The sequence below is a fragment of the Saccostrea cucullata genome, unplaced genomic scaffold (assembly GCF_032062105.1).
Source record: "Saccostrea cucullata isolate Sc308-1 unplaced genomic scaffold, CSIRO_AGI_Scuc_v1 ctg7472, whole genome shotgun sequence".
NCBI lineage: Eukaryota > Metazoa > Mollusca > Bivalvia > Ostreida > Ostreidae > Saccostrea > Saccostrea cuccullata.
In genome coordinates this window covers 24,961-30,960 of record NW_026927608.1, presented here as the reverse complement: position 1 = coordinate 30,960, position 6,000 = coordinate 24,961, and positions in this window count along the sequence as shown.

The following is a 6,000-nucleotide window of genomic DNA, read 5'->3' as shown; positions in this document are numbered from 1 at the left end:
TAAAAATTACGCGGTAAAAACCTATTCATTTAATTCATTAAAACATGACCCAAGTTGTTATTTTCAAGATTTTTGACAAAAATTTGTTTGTATTATCTGTCCTTAATACGAGTTATTAAAAAAGTACACATAGATTTTTAAAAAAAAAATTACCCATTTTTCGACGGCATCTTTTTCCTCGTCAACTGTAAGTGGGTCGACGTCTTAACGCTGTCAGCTGACTTTGATTTGGCACCCCTTGATTGTTACTATTGTGTTTCCTTTTTCGGTGCTTTGCTTATTATATAATAATACCCAAAGGTTCGCAGTAGCGAGAATTGGAGGTATTGTAGCTAGTGGTTACTATCACGTGGACACTTGGTAAACAAAAAAATATGTTGTGTTTCAGTTTTCAATACTTCATAAGATCAGTGGAAATGTACTTTAATTTCTTTATAATTCATTCAAACATTTTAATTATGCTTCCATCGGAACTAAATTAAATTTAAAGATGTTCCAAAGTAACACAAAACCGATAAATCAATCATAATTGCTCATGCATTTCAAAGATGAAAATAAAACAATTCCATCATAATATCTTATTTCCACCCTCCTGTCTATTAGTTGATAAATAAACCTATAGTTCCAAGTTTCTCCAAGTCATTATGTAAGGTGATTTGCATCTGTGCTCCTTTGTTTTACTATTTCAACTGCCAACTTAAAAAAAAATCTTAGGTGAATTCCCTGGCCTAAGACAAAAGATTGAAAGAGTCTTTTATGCGTTATGTAATATAAAAGAAAAGCTTTGTCGGTGCTGTTCGTCTTCCTTGACCTTACAGAGCTTATTTTCATTGCAAAACATTTTGATCGTAGCTCAGACTGCCTTTAATTGTACACTGTATAACTTTGATTGTCTTGTTAACAATGGAACAACGAATTACAATGTCAAGTTATGAAATGAAAAAAATGCTTCTTAGCTTTTAATCTCTTATTTGTAATTTCAAAAAAAAAAAAGAAAAAGAAGAAGAAGAAAATTTATGTGTAAAACACTGTTGCCCTCGTAGGGCAGCACAGCGAAGGTTAAATTTTCTCAAATGCAGATCAAATATGTTGATACCCAAAATAGGGCCTTATTTTCAGAAATACATCTGTGAAATATAACAGTCCTAGCACCATCTGTTCAAAAGTAAATGGCCAAGGTTGAAGTTTAAAAGGATCTGATCTTGTCATAAGGATTACAGGATAACATAATATGTGAAGTATGAAAGCCCTAACCCGAACCCTTAAAAGTTATGGCCAAGGTTCAAGTTTTTAAAGTAGGTCAAACTCCAAGGTGAGGTCAAAGGGTCAAAGTTGTTGGTATCCAATGAAAGGTAGCCTTCACGGTAGCTTAACTGGTAGAGCGGTTGCATTGTGTTCGGAAGGTCGCGAGTTCGAATCTGGGCCGTGACTGACCTAAGTCGATGAGAAAAACTTTTCCTTCACCATTGCTCGGCACCTTGAAATGGTATTTGCTGGTCTGACCTTCCTTTGTATAAGACCTTAAAAACCGAGCCCCTGTGTCACGACAGGCGTTGGCACGATAAATATCCCTCTCCGCTCAATGGCCGTGCTTGATTTAAGGTCAAAATATGAAGCCCTTATTTGGTATATGGCGACGTCTCTCTATGGGTGAAATATTCTCGAATGGAGTGGAAAACAACAAACAGTCAATCAATCAATTTTCATTCTCAGAGCCCATTTGATAAAATAATATTACCCAAAGAATGGTCTTGATACAAGGAAAACAACCTTTGAAATAATAAAACTTTAACGCTGATCGCTCAAAAGTTATAGCTGTGGTTAATTTTTTAGAGTCAATTTTTAAAGTCAAGGATAAAGGTACCGAATACCATATTAAGCTTGCAACCTATGACAGCCCTAGCACCAACTTTTTAAAACGCATGGCCAAGTTTTTCAGAAATAGCTCAAACTCCATGGTCAAGATCAAGGGAACACAGTGCTACAACACAAAGAAAGATCGTTTCTGATAAACTTTTGAATTATAAAACTTGTTACCAATGTTTATTTTTTTTAAGTATGCCATGAAAACTATATAATTTTGTATTCAATGATGTACAAAATTATTACAAATAGGATAAAGTCATATTTTAAAATACAATTTCAGAAATGAATAAAAAAGATTCTCTTTTTGTCAAGTTCATTATGTTTCCATTTGGGTCTACTTGGTTCCATTTGGATCCATTTGGGTTTCATTTGGGTCCATTTGGCCTGAGTATTTCTCATAAAAATACCTCAATTTTTCACACTTTGACCAGTTTTTTTTTCTTTACTCCCAAAATATTACAAGCTACAAAACACTTTTATTAAAATAATGAAAGTTCGAATTTCCTCTGTTATATTTCTTTTTTTTCCATTTTAATAAGAAAAATACAAAAATCTGAATAAGAACTCTAAATTCTTTAAAGCCCCATGTTACATTTGTTGCCCTTATTCTAATGGTTTTAATATCTCAATGATCAAATATTGAGATATGTTGTCTGGAATCATTATGGTATTTGCTCATTTTTAAGGAGGACAACTGAGGTTTTATTGTGTGAAAACTACAATAGCAAAACTCTTCATTTTTATACCATATAAAATTTACATTAACTTCAGTGCCAAGTTTAGGGGAAATCTACCGTCCAGGTATTTTTAAAGGTACCGTCTCAAAATACAGGTACATTTACTATATGGGATTACAGTATATATGGGATTACAGTATATAGGAAAATGCCAATTTTAAGCACTTTAAAGCAAATTATACAAATACTACAAAAATTATAGACTTTTTTGTTCAAACTATAATATTTGATGATTAATACTATATTGTACATTTTATGTAAGAAAATTCTACCGTCTTGTTACCAGAGGGGGTATCTCAAATTGCCAAAAATTAACGAATTTTCCTGTTTTTATAGAGTACTACAAAATATGACCCGCAGAAAGGATTTGTATGAAAACATAATAAAAATAATGGAGATATTATCAAATTTCTATGTTTTAAATTGCAATAGCGTATGTTTATTACTTTTTCTTTAATAACCTTTTTAAAGAGCTCTAGTTTATCATAACTTCAAAAACACACTATAACGACGTCAACCTAATCTATAAATTGCAAAATCGGTTAAAAAATCAGTTATATAAAATTGTAATCATTAAATCTGTAATCTCTTATTTTTGTTTAATTTGTTTAATTTTATCAATTAAGGAGGCTGGGGGTCAACAAACTAACCACCAGATAAAACTTAATTTTTCAGATATATTTGAAGTTGCCTTAAAAAGTAATTTAAAATACGCTTTATTTTACTATAATAATGCGCGAAAGATTGTGCAATGAAAACCACAGTCGGCCCCCTTTAAAAAATTCTTTATTTCATAACATTCAATTATTTGAAATAATTGATGAGCGTTCACACACATAATATTTGCAAAATGATGTTTTAAAAACCTAACCAATAACTGTAATTGAGATTGCAAGAAATAATTTTTTTTAACAAAAATGAAAATTAAAAAATTTAGTGCATACTAGTATATCCTCTGCATTACCATATCCTTGTATATTCAATTGACTTTTGTTCCTGTATATTTTCTTCAAATAACAAAATATTAATTTTTTGATATTGAGTTAAAACTTGGTTATTTTATCCATTTAAAACAAATTTTGATTTAACATATCATACTTTATAAAATTTCCTTTCTGTCTTCTGAAACCTGAGTAAACGTCATCCTTACTGTTCCTTCGTCATGCGATCGGCACTTTGAAGTGAAAGTTTTAGGTCTTTTGGATAAGACCTTAATAACCATGCCCCGTGTCACGGCAGATGTTGGCACGATAAAAAACCCTCACTGCTCAATTACCCTGAGAGCCGGGTGAAGGTTAAAGTTTGAAGCCCTTCAACGGAACGAGGTGACGTTTCTATAAGAGTGAAAAATTCTCGAATGGAACGTAAAAGCAACAAATAATCAATCAATCAATCCATCATCATGAGTCATATAAGGAACTAGGGGTTGCAACAAGTATCTTAAAAATATGAGGAGGTAATTAGCATCTGAACATTTAAACTTGAAGGAAAGAATTACTTAAGTCACTCTATGATTATCTTATATAATTATCAATGTTTATTCTTTAATGTTATAACACAAATAAAGGTTACAACTGGCTCTCTTTCTAAAATAACGTAATGTTAATACCTCTAGTTAAAGATCTGCTATATTATTGCTTTAACACAGAGTCTGTTCCTTCTGGTAAGACCCATTGCACGTGCTTCCTCTAATGGTATTAGTTTATAATTGCGCTTGTTGAGGTTAGGGACCAGGTAAAATTTATCACAATGATGGGACAGTACAAAACAAAATAAGATATGTTTGTGAAACACTGATGCCCCGTATGGCAACATAGCGAAGATTAAACTTTTCTTACATGCAAATTTTAACATACTGGTACCAAAAGTAGGGTATTCTCACGGGAAATACAATTGTGAAATATGAAAGTAGGCCAAGGTTAAAGTGTTTTTATAAGTACGGAAATCTCCAAGGTAAAGGTCAAAAGATCAAGGTAATTGGAATCCAATGAAAGGTCTTGCCACAAAGAAAACATAAGTAAAGTATGGAAACCCTTACCCTTACCCTTCAAAAGTCATGGCTAAGGTTAATTTTTTTTTTTAAAAAGTAAGTCAAACTCCAAGGTCAAGGTCAAAGATCTTGCTATCAAATGATAGGTCTTGTCACAAGGCATAAATATGTAAAATATGAAAGCACTAGCCCTAACCCTTTAAATGTAATGATCAAGATTTGCTTTTTAAAAGTAGGTCAAACTCCAAGGTCAAAGAGGCAAAGTTTTTGGTATCCATTGAAGGGTCTTCTCACAAGCAATACATATGTGAAATGTGAGATCACTGGCCCTTAGCGTTCAAAAGTTATGACCAAGGTTAATGTTTTTCATAAGTACGAAAATCTTCAAGGTCAAGGTCAAAAGATGAATGTGATTGGTATCCAATGAAAGGTCTTGTCACAAATAATACATATGTGAAGTATAAATGTCCTGGAGTCTACTGTTCAAAAGATATGGCAAAAGTAAAAGTTTGGAATTTTTGTGTAAATGTGGGTCAAACACCAAGGTCAAGGTCAAAATGTCAAATTTGGTTGAACCCAAAAAATGGTATGGTTACAAGGAATACACATGTGAAATATGAAAGTTATAGCTCAACTACATCAAAAGTTATGGGCAAGGTTAAAGTTTTTGCGGACAAACAGACAGACAGAGAGACAGACAGACGGACGTACAAGAAAAAAACTATATACCCCCGAAACTTCGTTTACGTGGACATAAAAAGTAAGTGTCACATGACACTCGTTTTAAATAAAATATCTTCCCCATGCCTTTATACTTATAAAAAAGCTACATGTACTGTCCCATGGTTACATCTTGATGTTAGTGAGATTATCGGAACAAAACTAAGGATTCTTTCAGACTACAGATATTTCAAACATCGATGAAAGTTTTTATGTTCATTTCCATAACCCTTTGTTAGCAATGTTTGTCAATTTTTAAATAATATTTTCCATTAATTTGAAGATTCATGTTGCCATCATCCTTCGTTTGAGTTTTGAAGATGTGACTTTTTTTTAAAGATTTCTTTTTTTTAAAATACATATTTTTAAGAACCAGAGCTTGGTTGTTAGATTACCATTAACGCCTTTTTCAAATAAAATATCCTAGTATGAAACAGATGTGTCAGACTCTCTGGTATTTTTTATCTCAAGCTCACCAGGATATATCGCATCGACATAGGAATGGTGATTGCCTTTGTTAACTGACAATACGTCGTCGATATATCTAAATGTAGAGTTGAGGGCCACAGCAAGTCTTTTCTTCATTTCACGCATAAGATTTTGCACAAATTCTGCTTTTTGCACAAATTCTGCTTCATGAATACAAAAATAGGTCGGCTAATAACGGAGCGCTTTTGGTACCCATGG